The sequence below is a fragment of the Pagrus major genome, chromosome 4, assembly GCF_040436345.1.
Source record: "Pagrus major chromosome 4, Pma_NU_1.0".
NCBI classification, from domain to species: Eukaryota; Metazoa; Chordata; class Actinopteri; order Spariformes; family Sparidae; genus Pagrus; species Pagrus major.
Genome location: NC_133218.1, coordinates 23,685,346 through 23,709,194, shown reverse-complemented (window position 1 = coordinate 23,709,194; position 23,849 = coordinate 23,685,346).

Below are 23,849 nucleotides of genomic sequence, written 5' to 3'. Positions count from 1 at the left end.
CAACTCTTACGCAAAGACAATTTTCATGTCAGCTTTATGTGTTTACAATCAATCATTTTACTGTACTGAGATTACTTTGCCTTTAAAGACACAGTGATGTAATCTGCAGACTGTAAATCTGTGAGGTCAAGACGAATTTATTCCCTTCACTCTTCACTCCCTACTACTCCCGCAACCAATCAGCACCGGTCATGATATATTCGTGGTATATTTGAAACTCTCTTGATCTTCCTGAGCTGTGATAAACTCTCTTTCCTGCAGCATTAGTGATTCTGTTTGACAGCCAAGACTAGATCTACTCAGCCTCATGCCGATGGAAAGTCAGGTGACGTTTCATTGTCCACAAAACATTTCTGGAGCTTCACAGCGAAACAGCTTTGCAGCATTCTGCTGAACAACTGAAGTAAATGGGGACTGTATTAAAAAGTGAAAGTGCAATTGACAAAAAATAATCATAAAATGGCTCCACACAGTTTGTCTGGCCTCATCCAAGGCTCCAAAATTGATTTGAAAAGACACTATTTACACCCTCTTCAGACAAGGTGCGCGTTAACACTTCTAGTTTAGCAGCTACAATGAAGATCTCAGCTTAAAAGTGGTTGTAAATAACATCATTTTCTCGGGACACTGGAGACTTGAATTACACCAGACGAGCTGTATGGGACCGTTTTTCTTCAGTTGTTTAGGAGAAAGCTGCAGCTCTGTTTTGCTGTGAAGCTTCAGAAATGTTCTGTGGACTACAACCTGACTTTCCATCGACATGAGGCTGAGAAGATAATGACTGAATTTTCATTTTTGGGGTGAACTTCAGCATTCTTCAGCAGTCATTATGGAAACGACACTGTGGCCCAAGTGAATATTATTATCCTCACGTTGATCACCAAAGATGCACTGATTAGATATGACACTGGCCAGTTACGTTCGTTCTGTCACAGCTCTTAGTGCCACAGCACGCCCTGACCTCATGTTACTTCACATTAAACCGATTCCAATGAGTTGACTGGGGTGTACAGATGTGAGTGTGGGGGAAAGAGAGCACTGCTATGGGATCAATACTTGTGTCAAAAGATATCCTTATTAAAGTATCAATAGAATCAAAGACAGAAACGCTTCCCTTTTTGCCTCCTTCTTAAAAACTTCAAACCACAGCCATACTTTTGTAATCATTGCTGCATACGTACACGTTACAGTCTAATACAGGCTGTCCGAGATGTCTGGCAGCATTGTTGTGTGATGTTTATGAGCCTAAGCATACTGTAAACTGGTTTACTCCAAATAATTGTAAATTCAGTTTGCAAGAGACCTACATGTTTACACTAATATATATTAGTGTCATTTCTAGTCAAAAACATCTTAAAATAAGACACAAACACCTCAAAAGTCCAGTGATCAGTGAGATAAATGTTCACAATGTAAATGTCCCACTGGCAGATTCCATTTATTAATTATAAGCAAGAACCTTGTGTATGATTTATATAGCCCAAAATCACAATCACATTGCTTCGCTGGGCTTTACAATGTGTACAGTGAAGGACATCCTCTGTCCTTAGACCCACGATTCGAGTGAGGAAAAACCTGCAGGAGACGGAAGAAACCTCAGGAAGAGCCACGGAGGAGGGATCCCTCTCTCAGGACGGACAGACATGCAACAGATGTTGCATGTACAGAACAGAACAACAAAATCACAATTTACAAATTGCATTGACAGAATATCTGATACAAGTGATATAATATATGTAAAGTGTGCGGATCCAGGAGGACGACTGAGCAGGCTGAGGCATCGCCAAGTGGTGCCGGAGTCACACGACCTCCACTCCACCCTGGTGACCTGGAGGAGGGCAGGTCATGCAAGATAATTAGCAGTAAAATAGAGAAGATCGGAGTGAAGAGGTATCAAATTTTCCATAAATACAGATGTAAGGAGATAGTAAAACAGAGGAGAGAATGATCCAGCGGAGCCCAGGGTATGACGATCCAGATCTGTCAATATGTGAGGCAGCAGGAGCCAGGAGAGGTAGATGGTCCCAGGGTCCCGAGGTCCATCAGGAGGGAGCCTGAATGAAAAGAGGAGGAGGAGAAAGCTATAGAGAGTGAGAGAGTGACACAGCTTGCAGCTGGTGGGGACAGAAAACAAAAACAAAAGTTAGAGAAACGCAATGTTAATCAGAATAAACAGATTGTTTCTCGTCGGCAGGACAATGTGAATTCTAATACTGTAGGTAACTCATTGAGACTGAGACCGACCCACTGAAGAAGCTAGCAATCGAAGTCAAGGTTAAGTCAAAGAAATACGTTTTGAGTTTAGATTTTAAAGGCGTCAGTAGAGCCAGATTGTCTGATGTCTGAGGTTCTCTCTAACCCTGGGAACCGTCAGGAGCCCTGAAGTCTGAGAGCGTAATGCATGAGGTGGAATATATGGTAATAAGATCTGACATGTACGACGGGGCAAGGCTGTGTACAGTTTTGTATGTCATCAGCAGCACCTTAAAGTCTGATCTTATATGAATTGGGGAGCAGTGAGGCTAGGATTGGTGTAATATGATCAAATTTCCTCGTACGTGTTCAGACTCTAGCTGCAGCATTCTGAACCATCTGAAGACTTTAAGTGTTCTGGTGGTGGATTTATTTTATAATGCAGCTGAACTGGCATCAAACCAACACTGTGGCCCACAGAAGTTCAGTTTGATTTGCAGCCCTGAAACATCGTCCAAGGCCTTTCACATAAACAGAAACGCTCTGTTTATATACAGTGTACTTCAGTGCAGTACGAGACGTTCCTGCTGTCATCTGCAGCCACTGACAAACAGCTTCCACCTGCAGCGAAGATGGAAAATAGGATTATTTTGCTCACAAAAAGTTTCCTGGCTCAATGTTCGAGAATAAAACAAAAACAATAACAGCACCAGAAACAGTATTGAGTTTCTACCCGTGATAAACCGCCCTTTTTAACTGAATACACAGTGATACTCAAGACAACACAAAAGTATACATTACTACCTGTGTCCTGCCTGGTTAATAGGTGTATTGAATTATTCAAAACCACAGGAAGAATAAAAGACGAGCTACGTGGTTTCTCAGCAGATACAGTGACTCAGTGACACAGCAGCAAACACAACGTTACATAACTCTCATATACATGTGAACATTGGAGGATCATTCGGGGTGAAGTCTGTGTTCCCAGTGTAGCGTGTTACACAGTCATCTATCATGTTTTCACTCCTCAGAGACTCTTTTTATCATTTTAAATGATTGATAAGGCAACATCATATAAATCACTATGATGTGTAGCACAGAGGTTTGTCTAAAGAGCAGAGAAGTTGCTGTACTTTCACCACTCCTCTAATATCTGTGCAGACTGGCAGGGTTGAAGCACCGCTTGCTGATGTTAGCCTATAAATCACTGCTAGTGTCCAGGTAATGAAGCAGTGCTCTTTCTTATTTGATGACTTGATTGATAGCGAGAAGTTGTGAACAAATTGCGAGCGCGCTTGCTTTTCTATCTCCATCAGATAAATGGCAAACGCCATTGTGATAATGCCGGGAGCGGCACGGTAACACGAGAGAAATCACCACAGCTGAAGACGGCAAAATGTTGGAAATGTCCCGTCGCGTCTGTTTACATAAACGCCATCGACAGTGAAGGGTCATCAGTGTCATAGGGGGGATTTCAGCCACTTTGTAATGTTGTTCTCAGGGACAAGGGGGCACTCAGAATAGAGGGGTAGATAGTATAGAGGGGTCCTCACAGTCAAGGTCTGAAACCCAAAATGGTGCTCACAAAGAAATGACAGAAAAAGACACACACGGGGAAGTGCTGTATTACATGCCCTGTGAATGGCAGCCTTCCTGCCTCTTGACACACAGCAGCACTCTCTCATGTGGCTCTCTTTTCATTTGCCACTTTGTCACACAGATGAACATAAATTAGGCTGACCTGACAGAAAAAAACCCCTCTTTATCTCACATGCGACTAGTGTGAATGTAATACTACGTACAGTTTTATTCCCGCAGGAAACCACGAGCACATTCCTCCTCTTTTGTTTCACAGGTGAAGTCTGTGAGGAGTGCTTCCCACATCGCTGAATGGAGTTTTTATAAATGTCAAGATGATTATGTGGAGAGTCCCCAGACCTCTGGAGCCACTCGAGAGGAAATTCAGGAATCTGAAGTGTGCTTCTCTAAAGCTTTTCGCTGAGCTGGCCTGATTAAAAGGAGACAAAAGGTTTAAAGGAACATCTGTCATAAGTTTGAACATTTTTCTCTCTGGTATGCAGTCTGAGTTTTCTGAAGCCTGTCTGAGAGCCTCTTTCGTCTTCATTATCACACGAGCATAGATCCAACATTGTGTCTTTTGTTACAACTTCCTCACATGTACGTAAACATGCACAAGTCACATCCTTGTGCATGCTAACAAAAACATACCAGGCCCCAACAAAGACGATGTCACAGTCTTTGTTCGGGGGTCATCACAGGGTTCACAGGTCATATTATCAGAGGTTAAAGTTACTGAAGCATCGCTGCCATTTGACTCTTTGCGAGGGGGTGGGGGTCATGAAGGTGAACAGTAGGCGAGTGGGAGTCAATGAAGGAAGCACACTTGAAGCAACAGGACTAGCCAACTCTAGCTCTTCATGGACAGAACAGCAGGTTTCATGTGAAGCTAGCAGAGGTCTGCTGCACGGCCACTAAATCATAATGTCACCGTAGTTAACTACATAAACAGCTGTGAGAGTCTTTCCATGCATCCACTTTGTCTTAATAAGGAAAAGAAATCCTGATTATTGCACTTATAAATTCCTCAAATTAGTTATCTTAGCAACAGGTGGAATTGAAGACTGCATTGTAAGACACCTAGATCACTGGTCGTCATTAAACTGAATCTGAAGAATGAATGAATTTCTTAATGTAGCTAGATAACAAGTTGTGTTTCCCTAAAATAACAGTGGCAATGGTGGAGGACAAGAGTGAAACAACAGTTTTGTTGAAGCCTACGATGTCAGAATTAAAAGTTCTGATAGGTTAAGATAAAATACTTCACGTTCATTTGTATTTAGGGTCACTTTTCTTTCTTTTACTTACTTTTTTTTTTTTACATCTTTTAACAGTAATTCATATAAACTCAAAATATGATTGTGCTAATTTTGTTCGGTAACCTTGAATTTGTGGTGATTTATTAGTCGCATATCTAACTGATGGAAAACCAGGGAAGGGAATTAAATTGTGCTGGAGAAAATTCAACAAAGGAAAACAAACTCACTTTATATCTTTAAAGTCATGTAGATTTTCTAACAATTTAATGCGAACGTTCAACTTTTAAGACTGCCTCAGATGTGCAAAGCACAAAAATGCCGCCGACATGGCGAAACATGTCTACACAACTTCAAACTACATCAAACTGTTGAGTGGAAGAAAAATCACCTCGTCAAATGAATTACGCGGAACTGTGTTATTTCTCCTGTTGTCAAAGCAAATTCCTTGCGTGTCAAGAAAATAAATTAACTTAACCTGCCAGCGTTCTCTAATCCCTGGAATGTGTCACTTTGTGTTCCTGGGAGCCTTTGTTCGGCCTCACGGAGTGATCCGCCATGAAGTCACTAATGAAGGTATTGACTCGAGAGCCAGGACTTCACTACAGGCGCTGAGGTGTGAGCCACTCAGAGAGCACTTGGCCTGCTGCTAGCAGACTGGGGCCGCCAGCGTGCGCTCATTAGACCTCATTGTGCCAGTGGCAGGTGTGTTAATCCTGTAAGGCCGGGTGCTGACCCAAGGACCTTGCCTGTGGGATACTGTACAACCTCTTTTTGAGCGTCTCAAGGCCTGTCACCTCCTGTAGGAGCAGACGTAGCCCAGATCTGTCAGCAACAGGCTCATTACCCTCCAATAACCTTCTTCAGAGGAGCTGAATCACAACTAGTGCAGTGACAAAGTCTAGGACAAGCAAACCTCAGAAAGCCATAATCACGCTGGTGTCATAGATATCTGACTGCAATCTGAATAAACCATGCAAAGTCATTTATAAAGAATCCGCTGTTTTGGAGAGAATTACCTTTGCAAAAATCATTTTAGGCAGATAAATCTAAAAGCCATAATGAATCATCCCACAGTCATCTCTCCACAGCAGGCAACACACTCTTTTAAAGCTCTTCAAACAAAGATCCTACTTTTACTGAGGGAACAGTGTCTGTGGCAAACTTGAAGACATTTCACTCACAGTGGATTCAAATGGAGATTTCAGGTTTTCATGGTAGAAAACTTGTCACTTATCATCACAAGAGCACACTGTAAATTCACCGACATAATCCAAGGTGTCCAGTGGGGCATTTCTTTAGGGATTAGCAGGTCAAAAGGTGTCTAGACGTCTAGGTTACAGTTTTGTCCATTTTTCGGATGCCTTGTCAGAAACAAGAGATCTGGTTTTGACAACAGGTGATACAAATAATGTATTCCTCATTGCAAAGCAGCAAATTATGATCAAGACTGTTTTTTTTTTTTTAAATAAAATGTCAGTGGGGGAAGATGGACCTTGAATATTTTTGGATGGGATTAGGACAATTTCTGAACTCTGAGGTGAAATGTTCATGTGCGCCTGCATCCGTTTTGAGTAGCCTGCAAATCATGACTTCTGTGTTAGTTGTGTAAAAAGTGGATTGTGCAATAAGAAATGATTCAACTTTAAGTGAATGCATTTGAAGTTTTGATAACTGCATAACTTCGTTTGGAGTCTTAAACCACAGCTGGTGGCAACATAGCCAAACAACACAGAGAAAAGCATCTTTAACTTGACGAGTCTAAGAGTCTTCCACCATGCTAGTGACTCTGAGAGCCTGCACTGAAGGAGAGCAGTGCTTTGAGTTAATGCTGTAGCATTAAAACTGTAGCATGCTAAAATGCTCCCATGGCCGTACCCAGCATTGATGTCACCGAGGTCCGGACCTCGGTATTTTTTTCCAAGTACACATCATAAAAGTTGTCCAATAATTACCTAAACAATTAATTGAATTAAATGCTGCGGTCAGTGAAACAAAGTATTACTTTGTGACGGTCCAAATGTCCGCAAATACTTCAGAACCATGGCTGGTGTAGTGCTAGACTCAAACAAAGTTTCTTAAAATCGACTCACCAATAACAGGCGGTGAGCCGAACGCGTTTTGTATGTATGTATGATATGAAATGAGTATTAAATCTAAGAAAAAATTTTGACAGCCCTGGTTTGATCAAAAATTTTACGTAAATTTATATTTTAATCAGTCAGTCCAGCTGGCGCCAGGTCAGTGTGTTTGCCAAAGGAGAGGCAGAGACGTACTTATTAACACAGTTTCGAAGAAAACCAGTGTCTATACAGCATCAGTTAAAACAGGTTTGGTAATAAAGTTACAAAAACAAATGCAAATTTACTGACTGTTACAATGAGTGGTGTAACAATATAGAAACGTTGGTGCTTTTTCATCCTTGGATTGCATCATCTGTGTAAACTCTGCCTAGTAACTAGCCTTGGTATTTTCATGACTTAATTCTAGCAGATTGTGGTAGCATGTAAATAGCCTATCAGTTGACCATGTGTTTACTTTATTCACTGAAAGATGCCACCGGACCCCCCTTGCACGGAGGGGGACCCTCTACTACATAGCAAATTTGAATTTTGGACCTCGGGATTTTTAAAATCCTGCGTACGGCCCTGATTGTTCCTCCAGAAAGTGTTTAGGAGAGTGTTTCAGGCCGTTTGGAGCGTGCTGGTGCCCCTCTGTACAGACACTTTTTCGGATCTGGGGTCAGGGTTGGAGGCGGGCCTGCAAAGTGATTGGGACTGACATTGCACTGGACCCCCTTGCATGGAGGGGCCCGAATTTCTAGTACCCTCCACCACATAGCAAATTTGAATTTTGGTATTTCTAAAATCCTGCGTACGGCCCTGAATGCTACTGATTTTTGTTGACCATGTTCGTCATAGTTTTGTCTGTTAACATGTTAACATTTGCTAAATGCACCAAATGCAAAGTATAGCCGAGGCTAATGGGAAAGTCAGTTTGTTGGTAAATCGGACAGACATCTATTGGGCCATTTTAGTGCCTGCTATGTGTTTGTACAATGTTATTCTCAGACAATTATGATTAGTTTTTTGTTTTCAGTCTTGAGTCCATTGTTACGGAAGCCCTAAAGGGCCATGCATTCATACATTTTATTTCCTCCGTTTTCCCGTGATAACAAGTTAATTTCATTTGTTTTCTCGAGATCTCGAGTTATTATCTCGAAATAACAACTGCCGTTTTCCCGAGATAATGGGATAATTTTCTCGAGATCTCGAGATAACGAAACTTTGTTTTCCTGAGATAACGATATGATTAATTCAAGATCTTGAAAAAACAAAACGATAGTGTAGTATACTAAATCATTGCAGGAAACATCATTCAGTGTAGCAATGTCAGAGGAGCAGGAGTATATTGATCACCGCGTCACATATCTTTTCAATCAAGGCCTGACACAGGCTGAAATAGCATTATGCCTTGCTATAACAGATAATATACACATTAGTGTGCGTAATCTAAAAAGACGGTTAGCAAGGCCTCAGATATATCGGTGGCGCAATCTAAGTGAGCCTGATGTTGTCGTTAACTACATAGCTGACCAGTTACGAGGTCCCGGGCATCTCCATAATCTCAGGCCTATCATATCACAGTCATTATCTCGAGATCTCAAATTAATTATATCGTTATCTCGGGAAAACAAAATTTCGTTAACTCGAGATCTCGAGAAAATTATCCCGTTATCTCGGGAAAACAAAATTTCGTTATCTCGAGATCTCGAGAAAATTATCCCGTTATCTCGGGAAAACAAAATTTCGTTAACTCGAGATCTTGAGAAAATTATCCCGTTATCTCGGGAAAACAAAATTTCGTTATCTCGAGATCTCGAGAAAATTATCCCATTATCTCGGGAAAACGGCAGTTGTTATTTCGAGATAATAACTCAAGATCTCCAGAAAACAAATGAAATTAACTTGTTATCATGGGAAAACGGAGGAAATATGAATGCATGGCCCTTTAGGGCTTCCGTACATTGTGACTGTAGCTCCTGGATCATCAGCATGCTCAGATAGCTGCATATCTGCCAAAATATAAACTAAAACAGCTACAGCCACAGTTTAAATAGCCCTTGCACTGCAACACTTGGTACATCCTTGCTGTTTTGATCCTATTTCAGTCTCCACTGTACAGTGTGTGTGTGTGTGTGTGTGTGTGTGTGTGTTTGTGTGTGTGTGTTTTGAAAGGAGAAATGGTGTGACCCATAAAAGTAGTGCAACACAATCCATTCCCATTATATGTGAAACCAAACTTTCCCATTAGGTGATAAGAAGGGGGAGAACACAGCGATTGTTCTGCAGAAAAGATCTTGTGATTTTTGCCTAGAGCAGGATCCATTAACTTTAATGGAGAGAAGGATAATTCAGCGAATTTCAGAAAGTCCCAGACGCCTTCGTGAGTTTTTCTGTAACTGATACAACAAGCACACCCTTGAAATCCTCTGTTATTGTCAATAAGAGAATGTCTGGGTGTTCGTTGGAGGAGACAACTGAGCCACCAGCTGGGCTGTAATACACGTAAGCTCTCTTTTCTTCACTTATGGGTGTGTCACGTTTTGCCACAGACTTCCTGAAGTTGTTGAACACTTGTAAGATGTATTGCGGTGTATCATTCCACTAAACCCTGAAAGTACTTCACTAAAACTACCAGGATGAGGCGCCAGGCAAGGAGCCATGAAGAGCCAACTGAGATTAGTTTGGCCAAGAGGGAGTGTATCGAGAACAATAGCCACAAACCAAACCTCTCCAGGCTCTTTTTGTTAAAGCTTTATGTTAGCCATGCTAGCTGCACTTTCCATCTTTGAACAGTGAAGATCATGCCCATAAACAGAGTAGGCACCATCTGTATAAACTGTATATTTGGTCCAAGTGCTCTACTTGCTAAATAACAAGTTTAGGTTTCAGTTACATTATTTATCATACTGATGACGTAAAATTGAGGCTTAAAAAAGTAACTGTCTACATGTGACTGTACAGAATTTAGTCACCGCTGAGAGGGTAAAATCTGTCACATTGATGGTAAAAGAAAGTATTTCTTCCTCTGACTTGTATGGTAATCGTCTGCAGCTTTTTTCTTGAGACTTACTGAATTTCTTTTGTGCTCCCTGCCTCAGAAAAGTAGTTCAAGAATAATTATTATGCTGCGATTTGTGGCTCTCCACAGATGGTCTTGGCCTGAATAACATGCATGCTGATGAGCCTTTAAAACAGCTGACAGGAGTTCAGTCACAGAGAAACACTCTCCGTCTTTGGAGAGGACGGCTGAAAGCCCTTTAACGGCAGTGGGGTCACATCTAAAATGTATATTGCGTGTCTGGGAAGCTGGAGGCCTTTTGTCTATTATTACTGGGAATAATGAACACATGTGCACTTTCTTAGCCTAAATTCATAATGGTGAAGCCCTGCTCATTGCTGGATGAATTGAGTGATGGAAGATGAAGCTGCTGGTTGCTCATTAGGAGCACATATAATACCTGCTAAACAGAAATAACATGACAACTTTGGTCACCGGTTTGTTAGTTGCATGTTGATTTGAATTTTTTATTTTTATTTTAATTTTTGCAGGTTTTAAAATCTCAATTGACGAAATACCTGCATGACAGAAAATGTCTGGATTCTTCAGGTGAATCAATTTACTTCTTGCTGTTCATTACAATCCATCCACACTACATTGAAATACACCTCGCTTGATTTATTTTGGTTTGTTATTCTCTTGAATCATTCATTGCTACAGAAGCCCTAAAAGGTCAGGGGTCAAACATTATTCCCTCAGTTTTCTCATGATAAGTTAAATTGAATTTGTTTTCTTGAGATCACAAGTTATTTATGTCATTATCGCGGAATAACAAATGTTGTTTTGCAGAGGATAATTTTAGAGATCTCAAAAGATCTTTGTTTATGTAATGACAAAATAACAAATGTTGTCCCGAGATAACGAGATCATATATCACAAGAAAACAACTTCATAAGATTCAGAGTGGACCATTACATACACACACTGCTCTGTGGGGTGGGTTTTTGGGAGTTTCAAAGCAAACCAAAAGATGACATAAGCAAAATAATAAGGATAATGACATGAATAACTTGAGATCTCGAGAAAACAAATTAAAACTCTAATCTAGAGAGGATAATAGCTGCAACAGCACTCAGCACTCCTTGAGTTGTTTAAACTGACAAAATTCCGATATTACAGGAAGACAATTTTGGCAAGAACTTAAACAAAAGTTAACAAAACTGTATTTATCTTAAATTAAAACATAAACAAGTTTTCAGGAGGCCACCATGTTGGAATGTTAATTCTTCAACCAACAAGTTCAGATTACACACAGTAAAAATGATTTTACAACACAGAGGTAGGAGGAGATGGCTGTATAGTTATATATAACTTATCAGTAGAAGCAACCAGACGAGACACAGCTCAACACTGAGTGATGTCATCTGACCTCAAAAGGTCACGTTTACAACACAACTGCACAGCTCATCAGACCTCAGAAGGTTTTTTTTCCAAAAGGTGTTTTGCAAATTCCTGATTGTTCACGAAGTCCGTATAATCAAAGAGATAAAATATTTTGTTCGTCATCAACTTCAAAAGCAGACATTTGACCATTTGAACAAAATGTAATATGATAAACCAATTCTGGCATGAGGGGAGACAGGATGCAAACCAGGAGTGGTTGTTTTTCTGGAGACAACAGTCTGATTGTTTTGGCTGATTATGAGATTTAATCTACTTTAGACTGAACTTGAAACGTCAGGGTTGTAAGAGGTGTGTCGTGTGCTGATAGGTCTCTATGCATGGCCGGATAGTTTTTTCCATTTTCTAACTTTTTCTTGGAAAGGGTGTTTAGAGAGAAAAAAAGCATGAAAAAAAGGCAGCCCGTCATTCATTTGGATGGTACTGCAGCAGGGTGCCTCTGCCTTGATTAACAGTGAGTGAAAGATGCTTTGCTGAAGCAACGGCGCAAAACTTTAGAGACCTTTAATGCCATGATAAGAAGTAAAAATATTTTCGGATTATTATGAATCTGTGGCAGGACAAATTAGACTTTGATGGTCTGCCACAGTCGAGGCTAATCAATGGGAAACACTGACATGGAAGAGATCATGCACAGCAGATTTTGTTGTGGATAAGACTTCAAAGGGCAATTTTCTTTCAAAGCCCTCTCCTTCATACCCTCACCACAACCCCTTTCCCAGGTGTATTTCATGCTGCTGGACACTATTCCAAAGATAGAGAAGCAAATCACGAAATCCACAAAGTAAGCTTACTTCTATCTTTGGAGCCACAATCACACAGCAGGTTGGCTTTCCGTTGGTCAGTCAGCAAATAACTCCAGAGATGATGCTGATCAAAGATGTATCATCAAAGATCATATGTCCACACTTTGAAGTGAGGACTCTGCTCACTCTCTGGTGAAAACTCTCTCAACATGCTGAGTACAGCAGTGCATACACAAACATCAGCCAATCTTTTGGTTTCTTTATTCTTTGCTTGAATTCAAAAGAAATGTGTCCTTGTAGGACACGTCATAGAAACGTCATAAAAAAGCTTAAAATGCTCCAAGAATAAAATCTAAAGGCCTTCATGTAGACTGCTTCTCATTCAGAGAAAAACATCTACTCAGTGTGCAAATAAGGAACAAGGAATTTCTGCCAGATCAATATGTGCAGGCAGGAGAGCACTCTTGACACTCAAGTGCAAACCTCCCTGATTTGATGAAAGGTGGAGCCTATTTCAAGCTGAAAATGAGTGTTTTCGTGGAAACCAGTCATCTGGATGTCTGTGGGAACCCACACACAAACTAAACTAGACTCTACAGGTGAAGAAAGGAGAAACATAATAGGGGGGATTTATTAAAATGAATTTTGCCATATATTTCTTTCAAATTATAGTCAAGGGGGCTCTTCATTTTTTAAGACAGGCTTTCATGTTACCTGTTGTAAGTGTACTGATATATCACATTTTTACTTCGGTCCAAAATGGAGGAGGACGGATTCAGAGAAGAAGCAGTGGTGCTGTTCAGAGAGCACTGAACACTGGACAGTGTGATAAAAACCGATGTGTTTTAAAGCGTGTAAACGTATTCCAGTAAAACAAACTGATGAACCTGAAAATGAGCGTAATATGTTTCCTTTAAAATGGTTTTGAAGCTGTTATTGTAACAAATTTACATAATGTTGCTTTAAGGTTATAAATGTAAATTGTCAGAGTTATATACTGTATACACTTTTAAGCAGGATAATGGTGTGAAACTACTTTATTAGTGATGGTGACGCGACATGTTTAGTAGAACTGTCGATATGGTTCGTAGCCTATGACGCGTACCAATGTGAATGTATCAGTGGTTTGCAGAAACGTTTACTGCTGTAGGATTTTGTTTCATATATACAACATGTTAATATTGATGTTCAAGGCTTTTTGATGCTTCTCTACTGTATTATATCTCAAATGCAAACTGCAAGAATTAAGTATAGCCTATAGACAATTCAATAAAAATCGAATTGTTTTAATCTAGGTGCTGTGTCATAGGCAACTGGACTTGTTTCAGTTTCTTGAAGACGTTTCAGCTGTTCAGATGTTCAGCTCTTTAAGGACATTACTTCTTGTACTTTTGGCTTTTCTATCTATAATACTTTTGGAAATATTCCACTTTTTCTACAAAATTTTGCCCATTTATTCTTATGGGGAATCTTTCAAATTTCGTTCTGCTACTACTTCAGCATACGTTCAGCTAGAGAAACCCTTCAGCTATCAAAATGTTCAGCTTTTTTTAGCCTTTCTGCCTTTTTTCAGCTACTACTAATACTTCTACTAACACTACTACTTGTACTACTACTTCTTCTCTTACAACTACTTCTACTACTACTAGTACTACTTGTACTACTACTACTACATGAAGGTTTTTCAGCAGAGTAGTGCAATGTATTATAGTTTTATGCATTTCAGGCAATTATTCAGGCAATTTCAAGCAATTATTTTCCAGTATATTCAGGAGATTTTTCCAAATTCACTTCAGCTGTCAGCATTCACACTGTATTTTCGCAGGAAATACAAATATTCTAGTTTGTATCTAATGTGCCCCCCTACTGGGCCTAGCATACATGACCTCAGTATTTCTAAAATCCTGGCTACGGCCCTGCCTGCTCTATACTGTATGCGTGACGTGGGCCTCCCTGGGTTCATCTTGCTGGAGTCCACGATAGTCTCCACTGTCTGCCTGCAATCATCGCTGTCACCACACAGACCGACTGACATTGACCAGCCGTTACAATCCAGAGGGGCGCTGTTTCACTCGTTCCAAGAAACAAAAAAAAGTGAAAAATGATTCAATCTCTGTATTTAAATTACAGTAATAGCCAGTTTAAACTGTAAGGCTTGCTTTGGTTGCCAGTACAACACACCACTACATTTTGAGAGGGTCACAGGAGTCAAAGCTTGTTGTCAAGGCCAATCCAGAGGTGATGAATATAATAAATGTACATTTTAAGGCCTTACGTGACAGGCCAAACTTCCATGTTGCATAAAATGATCCTGCTTTAAGAAGGATGAGCAGAGATCTGACGGACTGACTAAAATGTATGCAATCCTGTCCCTCACTGCAATAACCTTATTACTTACACTGCCATTTACTTTTTGAACACAGTCTGCTACACCCAAAAGCAGAATTTTAAGAGGAGCTTGTGATTTGTACCACAGCAGGTAAAGCTTTCTAATAATCATCCTCATGAAAGTAGTAGCAGTGTCTGACTAGATGTAAAGTAATATAATCAGGTGCACAGATGTTAGGATATCTGTTGCTTGTTACCCGATGGCTGCCGGCTGCTTAATCTGTCTTCTGAGAAATAGGACACTAGTTTATGAGCTGAAACAATCATTGTTTTAAATGCTAGCACTGTGCAATTTCATTAGATTTTGGTGTGTTTAACACTGAAGAATTGCTGCAAATAATATGTATGAAAAACAGAACAGAAAAAGAAAATTGTGAGAAAATTGCAAGCATTAGCTGTGTACGACACATGTAGTCATAAGGTTGTGTTTTGACTCCTTTTTAATCTGTGATTCAACAGCCACACAGTTTTCACCAGCATGACTTGGACAGACAATAACACAGTTTAGTCATCGTCTGATCCTGGTTGCCATGAGTCTTTTCGATCAACATTTCTCCACAAAACCCAAACATGCAACCTTGACATGCCCTTGGATATGACAAGAATCCTCATGACTCACTCCTGACAAAAGGAGAGGTTTAGTGGGGCTCATGATAACAATCAACAAGAATTTTTATGTCCGAACAGAGATTTTGAATATTTTACATAAGCAGGGATGCTCTTCATTTTATATCACTCAGTAGGTCTAATTGCATGATAAATTTACACTCTTATTTTTCCATCAAGAGGACAAAGTAATTCCCTTAAAATATCTCCCTGTGAGACAATAGTTGTCATACACACACAGGCTGTGTAGCTGAAATACACACGATGCTGTTTAAAATGCTGACATCACAATCACATTAACATGCTTATACTCCACTGTAGCAGAATGAAGCCTTAAATCTGATGGATGTTCTCATATGGGACAGTCACCATACACAAATCTGCCCATTAGCACATTTTGTCTCAGGTTACTTTTGTCTGACTTTGACACTTGACCTTTTGTGTTGTTGCCTCGTCTCTGGTTTCACTTTGTGTTGTTTTGTTTTTCTTTTACTTTATAAGAAAAAAATAGAATACAAATTGTTTTTCGCATTGTTTTGATGGTGACCGTTTCCACATTTAACTTTTCTTGAGCTTATCCTGTATGACTTTTTGTCAGCCTTTTTTTAGTATAAGTCTTTAAAGATGATGGACAGCAGAGTGAATGTTCAAGGCTTTTTTGTATCTAAATCAATTTTGCTAATGTTATTTCCACTTATGGTTTGATATGCTGAGCGGATATAAACACATATAACTGGAGCATATTCTTCTTTATCCTCAAATATAAACCGTGGAATGAAAGCAAACTAAAGCCGTGTGACTACCTTGCAATTTATTGTGGGAAACACTATAAATAACATCATGATTGATTTAACTCTAGACAAGACTCCAGAAAATGCAGCATTAAAAACAGGCCACACACTCTCTCATGTCGATGTGTGGCACACTGACACTTTATCTCACAAAAGGAGCAGATGGTTGGATCGGGATGGGGTTGAATAAGATATAATGTTGCATGTTAACATCTCTCTGCCTGAATTATATTAAATTAGACGACACCACAGTCTGTCCTCGCACAGCTGTTGGAAGAGGGGGATAACAGCCAAAAGGTAGTTCGTTTTACAGCTCACTTCTGAATCTATGTCTTACATTCAGCTCCACAGTTTTATGTTTATGCTTTATTGTGATGATATAAATATTCACTTGACTCTTTCCAAGATCTTTCTGCTTTTCACTAACTATGAATCGCTCTAGTCTACTCTAGTCTGTGCTGATTGAGCTTTCCTGCCCATTTAATTATGTATTTTCCACTGACTGATGTTTCATGACTTACTGCAGACACAGTCTGAGGCTATTAAACAGGTTGCCATGTCTGAGATCCAACACTTTGTCATCTATGTTCATGCTCATGTATCTGATTCTGCTAAATGAAAAAATAAATAGCTTGTAAGTGGTTTGGTTCGAACACTGATACCACCCAAGATGTTATCTCCTTAACTGAACAGGAGGGAGAGTTTGGGGTAGAGTCAGTATATCCTGTGTCTAAGGATATCATGTCTGACTATCTGAGCCAAGTTAGAGCCCTTGTCATTTACAGACAGTGGGCATCAACACTTACCAGTGCATAGAGACTCCTAGTGGACTATCTACATATAAGCAATCACAACACAGGGCTGGTTTAAATCTACAGTGAAATTAGGCTTCTCTAATAGGATTTAATAATACTGTGCAGTCGATGAGGACATTATTTCAGCTCTTTCCCTTGTGTCACACATTTGAGTAATTAATTAAAAATATTCTGAGGTGTTCACTTTGTATGACATGACACAAGTTGTTGACAAGTTCACCCAAAAATGAAAATTCAGTCTAGTGACGGAAAGTGGGCTGAAGTTTCGTAGTCCACAGCTTCACAGCAAAACAACATTACAGCATTCTCCTAAACAACTGAAGTAGGTGGACTGAGATCCCACTTTCATTTTTCAAAGACGTTATTTACGCCCTTGACATGTGGTTGAGCTCATGAAGCCATTTCAGATGGACATCATGCTAACACTTTTAGCTTAGCAGCTACAGCAAATAAAAGCAATTTCGGCTTTAAAAAGTGTGAAAAGAAATTCATGTCAAATCAATTTGGGATCTTGGGGCTTCTGGAGACTTGAATTAAATTGGGCAAGCTGTATGGAGCCATTTTATGTTTTTTCAGTTTGCTTTTTAAAGTTTAAAACAAGTTGCCATCTACTGCAGTTGTTTAGGAGAATGCTGCAACGTTGTTTTGCTGTGAAGCTCCAGAAATGCTCCAGAAACCCAAATAATGACTGAATTTTCATTTTTGGATGAGCTTAAGAAGACTTTATTGATTTTATTTACAACTCCAGTATCACACTATCATGTGATTAATCATTCTTCCAATACCTACCAACCTATTCAAATGCTGATTGTGAAGTATTGTTTCTGGTGACATATAATTTTATGATCAATAATTTGACTGACACATCTTAAACCTGTTAGATGAGTTGGATGTACAGTTAGTAAGTGTGGAGATGTTTCATCTGTTTGTTGCGCTCTACTGCCAGCATGTGGTAAGAAGAGGCGACGACCCAAAAGTCTCTGCAGGCGAGACATCGTCTCTTCCTGAGGATATATAACAATATTTAAAAACCTGTAAACTGTGTTTGAACGGAAACCTTTTGATTTCTTGATGTATATGTATATGTATATTTGTTACCTTTTCTCTCCTTTTTGTTCTCACAATGAAAACATAGGTTTACAAATACTACTGGTGCTACAAACAAATGTTAATAATCACAGTCAGCCAGATCACCGTGGTCTGTTGAGCAGTGACATCACAGTCTGCCTGTTTTCTGTTGAGACTGACTTTTTTTCCTAAGGCCATTTAAGAAGCATTTTTTCTTGAGTCAAATGAAAGTAGGGGGAAGTTGCTCATTTCTCTGAGACATTTCATCAAATCAATCCAATTTTAATGCCCTGTCTTGTGTCTATCATCAACAGAAAGAGTGGGTGAGTCCCTAAACAGTGGGTGTACAAGGTATATCAGCCCCAGCTAACTCTTCAGTTAAACGGCACGCAAGGCCTTTATTGTTCGATTCACACATTTACGATCCACGTGGATCACTGCATCCACTCTGAATTGTCATCTTTCTGGTTCTATGAATGATGTTAATCTGTAGGATTAACAACAGTTTCCATGGAGCTTTGACAGCTTTACAATAACTCCATCAGTTTCATTTCCCCCAGAAACTTACTGTATGTTGTCTTGTATCTCAGCTCCATTTTGTTCTGTATTTGCTTGTATTTTCTCCTTTTGCATTGGATAGAGAAGACAGGTCTCTTAAAGAGACGTTCACTTTGATATGATAAAACCCAGAGATGCTGTTATATAACAGTAAAGGTTAAAAACTAAGCTAATAACAATGTTGGAAAAGGAATTATGATGTTTAGTAATACGAGGATGTTGTGTTGCAAACTGGAAGGACAAAGTAATGCTTTAATCTCCGGAGGGGACCAAAAGCTCATATGACTCTGATAATGTGAAATAATGTGCAATTACTCCTCCTGCCATCTGTTCTCTCTTTGTTCAACCTGTTTTATTTTAAGGCTCAATCCCTCTCTTTTTGGATTTCTCCAATTGTATTTATGAAACATTTTTTTAAAAGTGCAAATGTTCATCCTCAAGGGAGAAAATTGTTTCTAATTGACAAATCAAATGTAGACTTGATGTGTTACACAGCCTTTTGCATAACCAACAAGGATCCTTTGACATCACAGTTACATCAGATCCTGTTCATTATCAAATTTCATTGTCAGATGTATCGAGTCTTATGCAAGACTGATTTTGATCTTCAGTTAAGGAACACATACACGTCCTCTTAAAAACATGCATCAGACGGTTATTTCATCTCAGTTTACACAGTTGATATTGCTCAGCTTAAAGGGTTTTACCATATGTGGAGGTTCAGCTTCCTTTCATTCCTCTCAGCTGTGTGTGCTGACTAACAAGCAGGTGAATGCAATGTATGGAGAGCCTTTGCCTCTGTGAAATCTTTCTTGGTCTCAAGAGTTAAGTTAAGAAGTTGGGATGTAGGAAACATATCAGACATAGACTTTTGCCCCAAAATTGTATTTATCTATGTTTTATAGCATGGCCCTTGTAGTGGACGTCAGGTTAATCTTCCAAAAAAAAGTACATTGCAAGGCATCTATTTGGTAGGGATGCACGATCTATGTAGGTCTGATGAATTTATCGGTAAGACTCTCATAAACAAACAAACAAACAAACAAACAAACAAACAAACAAACAACATCCTTATTTGGAACAGAAACAACAGATTATTGTAAGTTCGATCACTTCCCTCCCTCACTGCTATAAAACATGTTTGCTACAATTCCTATTAGCAAAGACAGAAGATGTGCTCTGTAAGTCAAACCCCTATGTGTGTTACATCACTAGAGAGCCAACAGGACTGAGATAGATTGCATAAATGGTGCTTGATTTACTGTAGAGGTCTCACACTCATGTCTACCACAGAGGACAAAAATAAATTGATGCTGCAACTCCCAGCTGTTAAATCTGTTCATGCTGCTCTAAGTTTGAAATCTAATAGTTTTATAATGACCTGATAACTGGGTTTAATGTAACAATATTCTATGAAGTTGTCTTCACATGGACTTAATAGATGGACGTTTCATCTAAGATGAGCAGGTTCACATCCTCACGATCAACAAACCTGATCAGCAGCTCCACTAAGACCTTCTCTCTCAAAAGAAAAGAAGGCTACACCATGTAAGTGAGTCTACGGACGCAGTCGTACTCTGCATCACACCTGAAAGCTGCTCACATGTGACACTTTGTTCCCCTTCTGTCAATTTACAAAATTGTCTAGATAATATATCTTAACTTCACCTTCAACCTCACAGTATTGGATTTGGATTTTTCACAGATATTTATTTACAGATCTTGTATCCTTCAAACACTAAAAAGCTGCAATGCAATATAGAAGAATTACTGTGCATTGAAGAATTAAGATAAATGTGCTTAGAAACTAAACATTGCTTATGGCCAGACTGCTCATTAGTTAGTTAGACACCAGAATACTATGTTTAGTACACTTTTCTAGTTAATTGTAATATTGTATTCTTATAAATAGTCTTACAAATAGTCTTACATCTGTAAGACACACACAAAGAAGCTAGGTTTTAGTCATAGAGTTTGGTACTAAAATACCACCACTTTTTCATTTTATTTTGTGTGACATGTGGATTAAAACAATGCTTTACTGTTGAGCTGAATGTGTTAAAAGTGTCACTTAATCATCTTTGTCATAATTATTTGCATGGGCTAACGTACTTTATTATGTAAGGCCGTACATGCCATAATTAATTCTGTCATTGATAAAAATCAAGGTAAAGTCGTCGTTCATGTATACAGATTTTTTATGGGCTACAGCTGTCATGGTAATGAGTAAGAAACAGTCATAAAAAGCACTTGGCTAGCATTTATTTGTTTAAAAAATTCTGTGAATTTGAAAACATCAAGAGGTGGGAGAGAAACAGGAAAAGTGCAAAGGGATTTTCTTTCTTGTGGCAACAAAAGGAATGGGGAAATACGGTGAAATTCTTACACTAACAAACTAATTTGAAAACATAACTAAATAACAGATTACTTGGATCACCTAATATGTAACATAAAAAGTGATCTGAGTACTCATTTCCCCCAATACTTTCTCAGAGTACAGATTATATATACAAAATGTGTAAATATATGAGAGTCTATGTGTGTATGTAGACATATACTGTCATGCGTGAAGGCCAGAATGAATTATGGCTTGTACAGCTCCTCATACATCAATATTTCAACAGGGTCGGTGACGACCATCAAGGCTGCAATAAGAAAGCCAGGTGACCAAAGCTGCTTTTGTTCTCATACAGGAGGAGTCACAGTCAGATAGAGAAGAGACGCAGGGACAAAATTAACAGCTTTTTCGATGAGCTGGCATTATTAGTGCCTACATGCAACAATAAATCACACAAACTGAATTAACAATTACAATAGATATATTTTTCATTCTTTATCCACGATGGTCGACCTACCCTCTGTATTAGACTGTATTAGGTGTTCTAGCGCCTCATCTGAAAAGACCACAGGTTTGGGATTAACTTCTGTGTAATGGTTGACAGCAGAACCTGCTTTTCAGAGACAAAATGTTAATCATCTGTGTAAACATGACTCATCTCCAGTCTGCAAAACTGTAAAAATCATCATCTGTCACCTCGTTTCCTTTATTCACAGCTGATCGTAAGGCCTTCTGCACCTTTCACAGCACTGGATACTTAAAAAGTTGGTCCCCCACCGCAGTGTGGATCTGTATGAAAATAATAACCTGGACAATGATGGATGTAACTTCAGCTGTCTGGTGGCTGTTGGTCGGTTGCATCCCCGCACTGTTTCTCAGCCAGTGCAGAATCACGTCAAGCTCAAGCCCATGGAGTTTGTTTCACGTCATGCTATTGACAGAAAGTTTGTCTTTGTGGATCACAGGTCAGAACTCTTACCACAAAGCCTGTTTTTACAACAGTATATTTGAATAAACTTGAATTTAATGTTAATGTACAAACATATCTTATCAATCAGTTTTCAGATAGTAATTTCTTGATCTTGAAGTATCTCTACAAAGAGCAACAGCTGTCGGTTAATCTGAATATATGCTGCCCTGGACATATTTTCCAGATTAGATCTTTAATTAGTACTGAAATATATTAAAGATAAAATTCCATGTGAATACGTGTTTTTTCTTTTCTTTCTAAGGGCCACCGCCGTTTTGGCTTATTTACCTCATGAGCTGCTGGGTACTTCTTTTTACGAATATTTTCATGAAGATGATATTACTCATTTATCAGAATGTCACAGGAAAGGTAATGTATGCATCTAACAGAAGGGACAACACCACACCTGATTAACTGTTCTTGCAAATATCTACAGTATATATATAGGACTCTGCTGTCCATGTACAGTGATTATATTGATTAATGTACGGTGGCGTTACAGTTTCAGTAGCAGAATGGAGCAATGTGTGAAAATAGCATTGTAATTCATCTCACCTGTGGACAGTTCATCCATTACCTGTCCTTGTCCCCCTCTGCTGCTGTTTGCTGTAAGCGCTACAGATGAGAGAGAAGATCAATACCAACTGCTACAAGTTCAAAATAAAAGATGGCTCATTCATCACAGTGAGAAGTGGTTCAGTTTCATGAACCCTTGGACCAAAGAGGTGGAGTGTATTATCTCTACCAACACTGTAGTCACGTAAGAACAAATTATCCTTTATAGCTGAAAATGTTACATCATGTTTTATAATCCTATTGTATGACATCTGTCCTGTTTATTATTAAGCATTAGATTGCTACCCAGACTTACCATATAGATCTATTGTTTTATGTGTTATTACATTGTATCCTCTCTGTTGAGATATCCCACATACCTCTCCCCCTTTTCTTTTACTTTTTTATGACAAAGCAGTACTCCAGACAACCCACCTGAGAGCAGTTATCATCTGTCCAATGCCTCCCAACACACAATGGGCGCTGCACTGATGCCAGGTGACAAAGCCCCTTCCTTCTTGTGTTGATTCTGAACCAACAAAGCAAAGCAGCAGATAATACAGGTTACAGCCTCTTCTTGATGCAGGTGAAGGGAGGCCGGGTGTCCAAACAGAGACTGGAACGAGGACAGGTGCTGGGAGGATTGGGCAGATGATTGCAGAGGAACTGTTGGAAATCCAGAGGTATAACCATCTCTTGGCTAATATTGACATTTGTTTTTTTGTCTTCTTAGTTCCTTTCAATGTAAAATTATTCATATGAGGAAAGTAGAAAATTGAACACACTTGCCCTCAAGAATTATAAGAGCATATGAAATGAAAAGAGAGAAACCAAATATTGCAGATTGTTTACTTGCATAAACAATTCCTTGTTTGTTTACCGGTGAAAGGATGGACATGTCCACTGTGACCTCGGAGGGCCAGACGGTGTTGGAGGAGGCGGTCTCATCTCTGGTGTCTGTGGCTCTGGAGAGGGGACAGGGGAGGACGGGTGGAGAATATGGCCAGAGTGAAGAGAAGAGGCAACCTAGCATGAGACTAGTGAGCCACAGCTCTGACTGAAGAGGATGTTTTTGAAGCACTTGAGGCTGGACAAGAGGTTTATACCGAGAGCTCAGGGCTTCAGGACAAGCTAAAGGAGGTCAAGACGTGAAACTGGTGTGATCATCTATTGAGTGGCCTACATATCTGCCACCAAACATATCATTAATAAGGCTGGTTAGTATGATCACACTAATCCACTGTTTCTAGATACCCACGGTACAAATTTGTGTTATTTTGAACAAAGGTTTCTTCTCTTTGCCAGAAGAAGAGGTAAAGAAAGACAAAAAAATACAGTAATCTTTCAGGGAGTTTAAAAAAAATAAATAAATAAATAAAAAAATAAATATCAAAAGATCTTTCTTCATGTGAGGAACCTCTGTTAGTTTTCCTGTGCAGTCATTAAACTGTAGCCAGTCTTT